At 43.5% G+C, this 14525-nt stretch overlaps 1 long non-coding RNA gene across 1 annotated transcript; it reads right to left on the bottom strand.

The window, feature by feature from the left end:
* Nucleotides 1-183: 183 nt before the first annotated feature.
* LOC118686703 (uncharacterized) lies at nucleotides 184-4908 on the bottom strand. The gene is made up of 2 exons (XR_004980214.2): nucleotides 3959-4908; nucleotides 184-3591 (listed from the first exon to the last, which is right to left on the bottom strand). It is a non-coding gene; the product is annotated as an uncharacterized LOC118686703 (long non-coding RNA).
* Nucleotides 4909-14525: the final 9617 nt, after the last annotated feature.

Here is a 14525-nt window from a genome sequence, read left to right on the forward strand (position 1 = left end):
AAATATATATAAATAAATAAAAATAAAAATAAAAAATTAAATTAAAAATAACTTAAAAAATTAAAAATAAAATTAAAGCTTTTTATATTAATTTGGTACTGCCCGGACCAGCTCAAGCCGGTGATTGTGGTGGTGTTTGAGGGTCCCCAGGACGAGGGAAGAGATGAGAATCTTGACTCCACCTTTCAGAAGGCTGAAATATTATTTTATCATCTCTATTATATTAAAAGAAAATGAGATAGTAGAACTATACTAAAAGAGCAAGGAGACATCAGAAAGCTGGAAAGGAATGAATAATAAAAACCTGGGACTGCTCACAGCCCTGATGCAGCTGGACCATGATTGGTCATCAAGTAGAAACAATGCACAGGAGACCAATCCAAGATGCCCCTGTTGCTAAACCATCTCCAGCCCACACTCCACAGCCAGCAGATTGTTACTGGTTCCATTTCTGTTCTGAGGCTTCTCAGGAGAAAATCCCAGCAAAAGGATTTTCATCAAACACGTCAGTGCCAGGTGATGGCACAGGCAGCATCGGCCGGCCGAGGTCACTGTGTCATCCCTGCCAGCCCAGGTGTCACAGCAAGGAGCAGAGAGTTCACCCTGTACTCACCCTGTGCTCACCCAGCCCTGCCAAGAGACCGGCTGCCAAAACAGAGCCGTGCCATGCATGCCAGTGTCTGCGTGGCAGAGAGAGGACATGAAAAGCCACTGAGGAAGCTGCCACCTCCTCCCTGAGCTCTGCCCTGCAGGCCGGGCCATGGGCAGCCACTTTGGGAAGGCTGCATTTGCTGCCCATCAGCTGCTCTGTGTCTGACAGGAATTGAAATAGCCCAGGTTTGGGTTGGTGCTGAGCAGAGGGCAGGGAGGAGAAAGGGAGAAGGCTGTGCTGCAGGCCAGGTGGATCCAGGCAGAGCCAATTTGGGCAGCAGCCTTGTCTAACAGCATTTCACTTTCCACTTCTACTACATTACGTTTCATTTTGCACTTCTGCTAGAACTGCATGTCAACAGCTTTCAAATATCCTCCTCAGTCCCAGCAGCCTGCTTGAAAGTGCTGTGTCTTTATCAGACCATTGATGGTCCTTCTGAAATGTGAGTCTCACTGGCTGCATCCAAACCTTGTGCTTGAACAGCATTCCTAAAAATTAAAGCAGATTGGGCCTTTGGGGACAAAGGGGCTGCAAAGCATTTCCTAAAGCATTTTCTACTCCAATTTCATTGTGAGGAAACACACCTGAAGGATGATGCAGGGATTAGGATTGAGACAAAGATGAGTTTGGTAGGTCAATTTTACTTTGAGAGCTTGAGAAGCACAGGAAGCCCAAGTGATGATCCCAGAGGGTTGAACACAGAGGTTTCACCCTCCCAGATATACAAGGGCCTTACCTTAAAACCACTGCTCATAGCACACAGCTGTCTCAACACTGCATTAATGTTTTCTCCTCTTTGTGCATGTGTAGAATTGAAATCCCTCTTGGGGAAGAAGCTTATTCCAAGTAAATTCCGAAACTATCAGCTGAAAAAAAACCCTGAAATGTTCTTTCCTAGCCTTGTATATTTTTAAAGCCTTTGACATTTGAAACACTGTTCCCCTGCAAGGCCTTCTCCTAAATCCCAGCTTCTCAGAAGGCCCAAGGGGACAGGGTTGGCCAAGGGTGGAGCTGTTCTGGATTTGTTGGTGGTGCCTTGTAGCGAACGGTGTGTTCAGAGCTGCTCTGCTGGTTCTGCCTATCACTTTGACAGGGAAGGAGTGTGCTGGGATATGATAAATCACTAAATTGTCACTTCTAAATGCTGCTTGCAATGAAAACACTGTGCATAAACCCTCCTAAATGGTGTTAAATTTGTCTCCTATATTTCTTCCCTCCCACCCCACCACTGCTGCTCTAAGATCCCTTAGTAGCTCAGTCTTTCTCTGTGTTTTGTTTGACATTTATGCCCACTTTCCCCAAAGCTCTGGGGGTTCTTTTTAAAATATGATATTGATTTTTTTCTTGGTTTTAAAAAAAACCTGAAATACACACACACACACACACACACACACTAAAGAAACAGGTCTCCATGGCTCAGCCCTGAGTGGTAAAGGAAGAGCAACAGGAAGGGTGGTTTGTGGTGCTGGAGAAAGTCTCTGCCAGGCTTAAAGGAGCATCCCATTTCCACAGATGGCTTTTTTTTTTTTTTTAAATGAGTTATGGTGCTGGCAAGATCTGGAAAGAGTGCAAGTCCCTCATTCCTGTTTGGATGTCTTGTTTTAAGAAATGTGTTCTTTCAGTTCTTGGAGAGCATAGTTTTGGATTCATCCTCACATCCTCCAGTCTTAGTGGCTCTGTTGTTTTTTTATTTCCCTTTCTCTGCCCTTTTCCCTGCACTCACGCCCCTGATGGCTGCAGGGGATGTGATTCAGGCACTCATCACTGCTCTGCAGCTGCTTTACAGAGCTAAAACTGACTGGGTCTTTCACCCTCCTCTCATAGCAGTGGTGCAGAGTGAGACACGTGGCAGGGCAGGGCTTTTAGCTGTTGTTTTATCTTCTGGTTTGATGTTTAACACATGAGGCAGAACCCCAAGCCCCTGCTCACCATGTCAGGCTAGGCTGCAGGGGAGCACATTGACAGCAACACAGTGGCTGCACCACAACCACCATCAATCAATCCGATAGAAAAAGGGTTTAAGGCTTCTAACAGTGCCACGGTGACTGAGCTGAGCCCAACCTGGGTCTAGCTTAATCCCTGATCTGTGTAAAGCCCTCTTCTGTGCTTTCCTGAGGCTGGGACAGCTGGAGAGGTTGCTCTCCATGAGCACAGGATGGCAGCTGTGGGCTGAAACTCGCTGAGCTGCCTCCCCAGTAGGGGATGGGCTTGTGAGGGATTTAAAAGAAAAAACATTACCATGTCTTTGTCAGTCTGCCATGCTCACTTAAGCTGGCTGTTGGTGATTTGTAGTATTTTTTAAAAGAAAAACCAAATGCTTTCCCTTTACAAGGAAATATACTATGAAGAGGGCTTCAAAGGAAAGGTGATTAGTTACTATCCAACTGTTGCTAAATTCATTGCTTGATGGTCCATATACTGCATCTTTTAATGTTACTGATACAGACCATTCCCAAGCTGTTTGATAATTATCAGCCATCTGCATCAGCATCATCTGCATGACCAGTGATGGCCAAAAAGCAGGAAGGAGAGAAAGGGCTTAAGCTGTAGGCAGGAAAGGGAAGGCAGAAACCAAGCAGCAAACAATTGGCACCTGGGCTCCATTGAAGACTAAAAGTGGGAAAAAATGGCTTACTTGAAAAATCTGCCTATTGTGTGTGCAGTCTCCAAGAGGAAACAAACAAACCCATTCAAAGGAAGGGAAAAAAAGGCAAAGAATTAAAAGAACCTTGTGCTGTTATGCAGAATTGGGGGGTTTAACTCTTCCCAATCTCTTCCCAGTCTCAGGCAGAAATATTTCTATAACCAAACCATCTCCCTTTTTAAAGCATTTAGCTGGATTGAGTAATTTCTTAAGTCCTCCATCATCAGGACCAGTTTGGGTTTGGCAGCTCAAACACCTTGGCAAGGCCAGGACAACTTCAGTGGTTCTCCCTGTCCTGAAAGAGAGGAGAAAAGGGAAGTTAAGCTCACTGCAGAATCAAAGCCTCCTGCATTTCATCTTTTGGCTTGGATTGCTCACCATGGAGTATGAGCCATAAAAAAAGGGGAGGTGGCACCAAATTGAATTAAAAAGTGCCCTTTCCCAGTGCTTTTATTCCAGACATTCAAAGGAAGCTCATTTTTCTTCTAGCATTCTTTCCCTCATTTTAGCAGAACCATTCTCATCCCAGACCCCACTCAGCAGTTGTTCAATCTTTTGGCACTGGATCTGGACAAAGGAAGGGACACATCTGGGTCACAGGAAAGCACAGAGGGAAACCCTCCAAAACTGGCCAGAGAAAAATGAAATGCAGGAAGACTTACCTGCAGCTGGATGTTCTTTGCACTGGGCTTCCTTTAAAGGAATGGATTTGCTGCTAAACACATCTCAGGCTCAGATGTGACCAGGGAGAAGGTGGGATGGAGATGAGGAGTCAGACAGGGAATAACCAGGGAGATGCAGGGCCCAGGAACATGAAGGATGGAGAAGAGAAGGAACAGGGATTGTTCTCCTTGTTTAGATCCATCAGTGCTGGGAGCTTGGGAAGCACATGAGGGTACCAGAGGGATGCTGGGCAGGAGCAGGAGAACTCCAGGATAAGGGCAAGCTGCTCCCACTCCAGGGCTGGGCCAGGGAAGGAGGGGAATTATTTCTCTCCCCCTTCCAGTGGGATGCAGGTGCCACCCCATGCAGAGGCAGGAAAACTGCCTTGCAATCAAGTACAAAACCTGCCTGGCAAGCCCAGGATGCCAGCAGCCATTTCTCCTGGATTTCCTCTCCGCAATCTTTGGTACTGGCAGAAGCCACTCCCGGCCGAGCCGCCATCTTTGTTGTGGTACCCTTAAGCATCCCCCGCTCCTCACACAGGCGTTTCTCTTGCTGGCTGCCTCAACCCGGTCCCGACGCTCTCAGCGCCATTTTCTGCTGCTTTTCCCGGCGGGAGAAAACGGTTGGCGGGGTCAGCGGCACCGGAACCCCGCGAATCGCGGCAGGGAGCGGCGGAGACGCCTCTGCCGGAGTCCTGCCGCGGCCGCCATCTTGAGTGCGGCTGGAGCCCGACCCGGCTCACGCAGGATCCTGGTACGCGGGCGCTTCGCCATCTTGAAACGGGAGCTCTGTCCCCTCCGCGCCTCCGCCGCCCGCCGAAACCGGCCCCGCCGCTGTCGTTCTTCCCAGCCACCGCCCCGCACGGCGGCCCCTCAAGCCCGGCCGCGCCCCTGTGCACTCCTCGCTGTGCTTCACCGCTCCCCTCTGTGCACAGCACCGCTCTGTGCCCACAAGGTGGCAGCACCGTCCCCCGCCCGGGCCGGGTGCGCCTTGGGGCAGGCAGGGAACGGAGACCGAAGCCTTGGGCACAGAAGGAAATATATGCCATCAACACCTTCTCTTTAGAAGGACTTTTTTAGTGGAGTAAAATATTCAAAAGCATCTGAATGGGACCTGGTTTTCTTAGTATGATCTAATACCCAACTTTCTTGGGCACTTAGCAGCATTTTAAAAACATCACATAAATAGGAGCTTAAGTCTCGTTTCCTACTTAAAGCTAGGTAAATTCTCAATACTCTCTATTTGAATTTAACTTCTCTCTGGTATGAAATATTACAGTCGGCTTTTCCTATTTTTCAAACAAGACCAAAATACCACGAAATAGTGGACAAGGTTGTGTCAAAGAATGTATGTAAATGGAGTCATCTGACTTGATTCTGCTTGCAGATGGAAACTCAAAGTCTTAGTGACAGAAATGAGACTGATGTTACTGTGGTTAACATCCAGACTGGTTTCCAGCAGCCAAATTCAGCTGCCTGCTCTGTAATATGGCAGCTCTCAGCCAGGCTCAACTGGAACTCAGTGATCCTAAAAGAACTTCTCAATAAATCCCAGGCTTCTTACCCCTCATCAACATGAATTATGTTCTAGTGTTAGAGATTAATGGGCAAACACAACTGTGCCCCATCACCCCATCATTGCATCATTTAGGTGGAATTACAGGCATGTTGGGAAAATAGAAGTGCATGTTTAAAGGTGGTCTGTGCATTGACTTCCAGAAGTGGCATTGTAAGGTAGCTTCCACAAAATGTATTGGACATTGTAAGAAACAACACTCACTTTTAAAATTTCAAAGGTTTTTTGAACCTTAAGAAAAAATACAACAAAGGGCTGAATAAAGAAAAATTACAGTGCTGGGAGTCTCTGTGACCAGCAGCCACATGCTCATCCACAAAATGGGTGCTTTGCCTTTTATACCCTTAGCACCTCCCAAAGTTTTGTCAGAAAATTCCTTCTCTGCAGTCCATTGGTGGAGATCACTTTTTTACATCGTGGTTGGAGGCCAGGTGTTGCCATGTCATGCCTCTTAGTAACAAGTCCCCAAGTGACTACGGAGGCTGTTACAAGGAGGAGGGGAAAGGGGACTATGGGGGGACATATTCTCATAACATACACATCATATCTATCTCTTAATTGTGAGAGCCAGCTATCACATTATTTGTCTATAACAGACATGTTGCTGCAGCCTTTGTTTTGTTCATTCTCCGTGCACAGAATAGCCTGAGTCTGCACAGCCAAAAATTCATGGGACCTGTGCAGACATCTGTGAAAGCATTAATTTCAGTTTAGCAATGCAGAAGTGTTTTCTGAAGCTGCCATGTGTCCTGAGTGGTCACTTTTAACTGTTTTTCTCATAGCTTTGAAAAATATTTTCTGCTTTTCTCATAAGAATTCTCCATTCTGCTTATCTCTACAAACAAAGCAATGCTCATTTAATTCAATTGTGGATCAATATGTGGTGTTGTACTGTTGGGGGTTGGGTTTTTTCTGTTTTTCCTTGTTATGTGTGGATTTTTTTTCCCAGTGAGAGGCTAAGAAGCGCTGATGGCTGGGCGCCTGAGATGGAGGGGAGGGGGAACTCCTTTGGTTTTGGGGAGTTCTCTCTCGGGGAGGGGGGCACTTAGAAAGAGATGGAGTTGGGGGCAGATGAAAAGAGATGGAGTTGGGGGCAGCCTCTCTCTCACTGCTGGGCTTTGTGGGAGGACGGTCTGACCTGTGACTTGGGGAAGGAGTTCACTGCCACCACCATAACCCAGCAGGAACATTTCTGTTACTGGGCCCCACATCCCCCTGCCCTGCCAGGACACGCCGCAGGTTCCAGTTATTGCCGTAGAGTTTTGAGACATTCTCACCCACTGCCCCGGGATTTCTGCTCATCGTGCTGTTACAGCCTGCTGCTTCTGAGAGCCCTGCTAGATCGGCTGCCCTAGATCGGGTTCTAGGGTGGAGCAAAGCCGCTCTTCCATCCCCTCCCGTCCGGGCCCAGCCGCCATGGCCGCGTCCTCCCTGAGGCTGCGCCACAGCGCCCCCTGCGGCCCCGCGGGGATCCCCGCGCCCGCCCCGCGCAGCGGGAGCCGCCAGCGCCCCTGCCGGCCGTGCCCGGAACTGCCCCGGAGCGGAGCGCGAGGCCGGCACCGGCTTCCTGCTTCTGTTACTGCTGATGCCGTGGTTGTTGCTGTTTGTTTGCTTTATTACGCACCCTAGTAGAGAACTGTTATTCCTACTCCCATATCTTTGCCCGAGAGCCCCTTAATTTCAAAATTCTAATAGTTCGGAGGGAGGGGGTTTACATTCTCCAGTCGAGGGGAGGCTTTTCTGCCCTCCCTAGCAGACACCTGTCTTGTAAACCAGGACATGTATTTAACAGACAGTAGGATGTAGGTGCTTGTTTAGTTATCGAGTATGAGTAATGAAGACTTTTCTCTTAGCCATGGAGGAGAGAAAAATTTAGAAGCAGTCACCTGAGAGAAAATTTAACAATTAGATTCACAAAGCAGTGAAAACGGGGAAATGCATCATGATTGTAGGCAGATCTGTTTGCTGGGGAAAACCACTGGCAAAAATTTGTTTGCAGCCCTTTGACAGTAGTGCCACATATAGGATAATTAAGCAGATAATTGACATGTAGTGTAGCTGGATATTGATTGTTCCTCCTTAGAGGAAGCTGTTATTAAGGTAGTGATTTCTCTGCCTCCTGTTTCATGGACACGGCATTAACAGTTATGATCATTATATTCTTCACTCTCACTGGCTTCAATTTTTCTGTCACCTGCTGCTATGGAGATTATATCTGCATATGAGACAATTAATTTTATCTAGAACTTGTACTTTTTCCTTTTTCTTTCCATTCTTGCAGTCTAGCAGGTAATTTCACACCAAGAACCTAATTACGTTACCTTTCCTGGCATTTCTCCTCTCCTTAAAACATTCATGAAGACTGTGTAACTCTTTCTGAGGTCCTCATAAGAGTTGAAGAAAACTTGTCTGGCAAGGAAATACGTTAAGAAATATATGTGAATGTGGTGTGTTTAAAATCTATCAGGATCGTTGAGGTAATGAAATTGTGTACTGCTGTTTTAAAAAAGAATAACTGCTGCCAGTTCTCTGTCACATCCTTCTCAAATTTTTAAACACAAGTGGGCATAAGTAATACTTATAGAGCAGCAGTGAACCCCTACAGGGCTGTTCCTCTCTTACCTGAGATTTCTTTCTATTAGGAAAAAAAAAGAAGATCATGTAAATTTAAAGTTATTTCTCTCTTTTGTATATTCCAGTGTCTTTCCAAATGTTTCAAGCAAGTCTAGAGTCTTGTAAAGTCTGAATTTAGAATCCTGAACTCCAGTAGATTCAGGATCTGGCTTCACACAATTCTCTTGTATCACAAGGTGTGGAAAGAACCCTCTTGATTTCTAAACTCCTTCTCAGAGAGGAGCCTACTTGCAGTTGGAGCCAATCTTGGCCCCACACTTTGTCAATCATTTATGTCCAAAGGATTATACAGATGTAATTGAGATGTTATCCAACTTTGTCCAGCAGGATTAAGGGTGGCAAACCAAATTTATATAAAAATAAATTATTTATTATGATAATTAATAATTATCTAGACAATCTTAATCAGAATTATTTACCACACAGTATAGGTAGCTATGACTAGAAGTATAGTGCACTATTTTTGAAGCAATATTGAAGCAATCATATTGAAGCTAGCAAACCAGTTTTTAAGAACAGATTGATGTTACCCACCCATGACAATCTCTTTCACTCAGCCTCAAGGATTAACTTTGAGGGGTGTCCCCACTCAAGGGAGCAATCTCCACTTACACTCTGAGAAGGGGGTTGTTAGGAAACCTTTCTGTCACATGGTAGGACTGGGTTTTTATAGTGCTACATATACATGCTATATCCCTCTTACATATTTTTAAGTGTGTACACATATATATACAAGATATATAGATATAGATAGATATAGGTATAGGTATATAATGGCAATATAAAGTGATTTTCTGTCAATCATATGTGTCTGGGCCAGGAGTACCAGCCTAGCATCTTATTCTGCACCAAAAGCAGCATAACACACCCTCCTCCCCCAGCACAGTTAGCTTTGCAGATAGGGGAGTGTTCAAGTGATTTTGCCCCCACTCTAGGAAGAGTTTTCCTGCTACACAGGTGCAGCTGGTGTAATGGATATCCATTTCTTGTCCCTGCTTTTCACTGCCTGTTGGTTCTCTGCCTTTTCCTTGACTGCTTCCTTTTCAGAGGAGGGCAGTGCTGCTTGTATGTCTGTCTTCTCCACTCCAGCAGTGGCTCTGTAAGGGGAATTCTGATGGGTTGTGCTGAATCTTTGCTATTCTGCCATCTGAAAGCACACCCCACTCTTTCCACCAAGTGCTGCAGCAGAGCTGAGGTACCAGGTGGATCTGTGTGTTGCACAGAGGGAGTTGAGTGGAAGAAAGATTTTTTCCTATGAGGATTCTCATTTGACCTCATGACATTGTCTCCAGCATATGATTTAGGAGGACAACTCCAACCATTTCATTAAGATCAAACCATTTGGGAAAGAGACAGTAATGGGAAGAGTTAAAAATAAATTTCCTTTTGCTTTTCCCAACCAGCTGTCTGAAATCACACTGAACCCTTTTCTAGTGCCTTAATAATAGCAAAATCCTTGGTGATACTTTGAGAGGTAACACCATTTATGGACTATTCAAATGAAACTGCTCAGCACAGCACTGCAAGTGAGCATTCAAGTATAACAAAATGTGTTCAAGCTTCCAAAAGATGAAGGAGGAGAACATATTCCTATGTAATTCTCCCCTAGTTTTCTCCTACTCATAATCACATCTCAGCTAGTGCACCATAGCCAAGCTAAGTGAAACTCTTCCATCTTTCAGTTCCAAATGATTTCATATCAAAAGGTAAATAAGAATCTGTTTACAGTAAAGCAGGGCAAAATAGCTCACTTCTCACATATTTATAATTCTGTCACCTGAAAAAATGGCAACATCTGCTTCCTTATAGATTTTGCAGGTAGGGTGGCTAGACAATGTAGGTTCCTGCAGCTTCTCTGTCTTTTAGAAGTGCACACGATGTGAAGGAAAATAAGATATTTCACTCTGATTTTAGGGACATTCACTTCCTTCAAAACAAAGCTGCTTTTACTGATCTGACTACCTCAGTGGCATATTTCTTCCTCTGATATAAAATCAAGAGAGGAGCGAGGAGGGAAATCGGTATGTCTTCAACAAGAGATGTCTGTTAATACTGAAATATGCTGACAGTGAGATTTCAGAGCAGTTTCAGCCTGGCTCACTTGCTTGTAAGTAGGAAGCCAGCAGGCTCCTCGACTCCACATCTTAGGCCTGTTCTCCCCTCTCCTCGCCATGTTCCAATGATGATGCGACACTGTGCGAGAAAGCACGTTCCAAGGTCACCGTACAAAATAAAAAAAATAAAACTCTTGTTTCGGCATTAAAGTGATGAGTTCTGTTCAACTCAAAATTCAGCACTGAATGCTGAGTTGCTGTAATCTGAAACAAAGCTGATTTGGAATGTCAGGTGCTTTCTGATGAGGAAAGATTTTATCTGATGCTGTGATCTGATCTGTTTTCCAAATATGTTAAAGCTCAAATGCAGGAAGTTTGACTCTTCCTCAAAAGAGGTGCTGGAAAAGCACGTATTGTTTTCCTAAAAGTTAATAAGCAAACCTTAGGTTGCTGATGATAAATACATAAAGTACATGATTAAGGTGCTTGTATTTAGATTATTTTGTTTTATACATGCCTTTTTTATTATTATTTTATTTCAGAAAGATTCAGCTTGTGGTTATGCAGGGTATTTTGCACCTCTGGTTTTGTTTAAAAATACCTTCTTTCCCTTGGAATCAAATAAATTTTATATTTCCTTATCCTAAGTTCAGCACTGAAAGATTTCAAACTGCTGTCATTTGGAACTGATTGCTAATAAATCTTCATTGAAAACTATAACAGTGAGATAATTAAAGTTTACTCTTCTCTTATACTTGTGATAGTACTTGGAATTAGTTTAATACTCTCTAACAGTTTTCTTTTAAGTGAAGAGTGCAACTTTAAAGAAGCATATTTTTCACTGTTGGGTTTTTTTTTTTCATTCTGGGGTATGTTATATTTCTCAGCAGGTTTTACAGGAAAAGTAGTGGCTGAAATATCAGTGGAATTACTGCTTAATTATCTCAGCTTTATGAATAAGCCAGCATAGACTTTTTAGCTTTGTTGGAGGAGAAGCCTCATCATCTGTATTTCATAGTTCACTGGAAAAACTAAGATTGGCACAGAGTTTACAAGTGCCCGCTTCTTAGTCTGGGACTGGATTCAGCTCCTGCAGTTCTCATGTACATTGAAAGTCCTTTCACATTATGATGGCAGAAATCCAGCAAGAATTGATCTTGTCCAGTTCTGCGCGTGAATGTGTGAATGCCATTTTGGTGTTGCATTGAGTTCCTTGGACTGAAGGTGACTGAGGGGTCCCTGTGCAGTAGAAATGTTTGTCCTCCCATCTTCAGCCTCTTTGTGCTGCAAAGCAGATATTCCAATATCCTGCTTGGTGCTGCCTTGGAGGCCACCAGTGTGGAAGCACAACCATTTGTTTGTCAAAAGTCTTTTGAAGGAAGCATTCTTGAAAATAATTTCCTCATACACATTGTGCTTTCTTGCATCTAAATTATTATTTTGTGCCCCTGAAGGGAGATGGAGGAGGAATATAAAGTACAATAAAATTGCTGCCTCTGTGAGGCAGGTTAGGACGCGGCTGTGCTTGAATTCTTGATCAATGAGGTAATTTATGGGCTTCCCCCCACAGAAGGGATCTGCTTAACATTTTCTCCTGACACATGGTTCCCATATGAAGAGATTGTCTACCACATTATGGAATGCAGAAATTGTGATCTCTTCAAAGAATATTCCAGGAAAGGTGAGGGAGAATCCGATACTTCTAAAGATGTATTTAAAACCTCTGCCAACAAGATCATCTTAAGAATTAAGAGATTTTCTTAGTCATTTTGCTTTCAGTGCCGCTGACATTTCTAAATAAGAGGCTGACAATAAACTAATTCAGAATGAGTTCATGCCTTCAGGCTTTTATCATACGATAGACACAGAAGTTTCCATAGGAAAAAAAAAGCCAGTGCAGAGGATAGGGTGTGGAAGGCTTTGCTTGAGTCAACATTTCTCATGTCAGCAGTCTTTTACATTTCCTGTTGGAAAGAATCTTTCAACTTCAACAGATACCAGATGCTTTCTTTCTTTATCTTTTTCTTAATCCCAAGTTGCCAACGGCCATTGTAGAAATAAAAAATTCTGTCTGGTTCTGCAGATGCATGCCTGACTTTTAATTAACCCAGTGAACACATATAGATCAAATTTGCTGTATCCATTCATCTGTACTTGAATTAGGGTGAGGGATGTCTTCAGTGCTGTAATGTATTAAAGTTTATTTTTAATTAACCTGCTTTGCACTTATAAGTGAAAGCTAATTAGTACAGCTCATTCATTGTTTATATCTAGGACCACTGGGAATGGTTTGATTTCTCTACCTACTTGGTTCTGAGCCATAAATATACATCCACTACCTGCAACTTTCAGGTTTTTCATTGAACTGATGCCAGTATTTGTAGGAGTTCATATTATATACTAATAAAGTTTTCTTAGGGCAGGATCCTGGAAGAGATTTCTGAATCTTTGTCCATGTGAGCTCTAGCTCTTGCTAGTACGTAAATCATGGATCTGAGTTTTGCAGATAGAACCAATTTTTATTCTTCTTAAGCAGCTGTGAATTATCCTTAAATAACTTCTCGTTTTGATGAGAGAGCATACTGAATCGGAAAACTGGGGGCTTACAGAGCCCATCTCCCTCCTTTCACTCCTGAGTGATATTTAACTTGCTGGCACACCACTGTGATTTCCTACAAAAGGGAAAAGTGCATCCTTCCTCTGCCCCCCCAAAAATCCAGTCAGATTTTCCCTGTGACTTTCAATGTTTCATCTTGCAAAGATTTTCCTAATATCTGCCTGAATTCTCCTGGAATGCTGTGGACAGAGAATCTCTCAGGAAACAAATGAGCTACAGCAGAATGGCCTGGGAAAGATGTTTGAAGGGAAAATGTATCACCGGAGGTCATATTCGATGTTGCTACACAGATGCCCAAAGCTAAAAATATATATTGCAAACTCTGGTTTTCTGGAGGATAAATGGAGAAAGACTGGGACAGGATGTATTCTGAGCTTACTGGTTCCCTAAAAGGAGTAAACAACAGCAACAAAAATACCCCTGGTACTCTATAGCTGCTGTCAGCTGGAGCTGGTGACAAGATATTTGCTAATGGTGCCCACTGCTAAATGTTTATTTCCTGACAGCTTTTCTGAATAAACAATTTAAGTTGGATTTCTCTGCACCAACTAAATTGGTTTAACTGTGATCTCCAGCTTCATTCTTTATGTGGTTTTTTATTACTCCTCAGTGCATAAGCCCTATAAACACAAATGGCAATGTTTCCTTGTAGAACGCAAATGCAACTTCTTCTGTGGCTGCACCTGATTCCCCCTCCCTGTTGGTCTACACTGAGGGAGGTCAGTGCATAAACCTAGCATGGCACAAAGCAATCAAGACATTTTTAGCAACTATGCATGCCAGAGGAAAAAAAAAAAATCAGTTTCCAGGACAGGACAAAATGGCAAAATAGGAACCTATAAGCTTGTCAGAGCAGTGAGTTGGTGGTGGAACAAAACTTGCTTCACCAGTTATGTTATTAATGTGAGTGCAAGCTTAAACATGCTCAGAGATAGAACCAGTTTCCTGATGTTGCTGAAAGTGTGATACATTCTTTGCCTCAAGTGTCACATTCACTTTCAAACAAGCCCTCCTAAGCATTTATTCCTGCACAGGTTGTATTGCTGAACGTGATTGACAAAGCACGTGGTGTGCTTTAACTAACACAGACGGCCTTTTTAAAGGCTGTGGTGGATCCTCATTATTGCATAGACATTCTTTTCACTGGTAACAGAGAGCTGTTCTATTTATTGGGCATGTGTACATCCTCATTTTCTAAAGCATGAATCCCTCCACCAGCAAGGAACTCAGCTTGCAGTCTCCTCTCTTTGTAGCTTCTATTCCAGCTACCAAAGCTGGACAATCCCTGAGACTAAGTGGAAGACACATGTAATTGGTTGTGATAATTCTTAGAAAATTAGATTCAACTAGGACAGTAAGTCCATGTAGTTGGACTGCTGTACTTACTCTAAGTGTCAAGAAGATCAAGTGACTGCAACTAGGAAAATATATAGAAATTTGAAATGACTCAGCCAAGAAATAACAGCATTAAAAAGACCCATGTTAGCACTCAGGGGACTTGACAAGCTCTGATGGTTCAGCCAACACTGAGATTTAAAAAAAGATACCTCTTAACTGTTAAGTGCTGCGGAGAAGTTGACAAAATTACAGTATAATTAAACATTGTATTTGATGTCAAAGTGAAGCTTTATGCAGACAGTGCACTGATGATATTACTCTCTGGAGTGGAAGGTGATGCATAAA

This window comes from Molothrus ater, chromosome 4 (genome assembly GCF_012460135.2).
Source record: "Molothrus ater isolate BHLD 08-10-18 breed brown headed cowbird chromosome 4, BPBGC_Mater_1.1, whole genome shotgun sequence".
NCBI lineage: Eukaryota > Metazoa > Chordata > Aves > Passeriformes > Icteridae > Molothrus > Molothrus ater.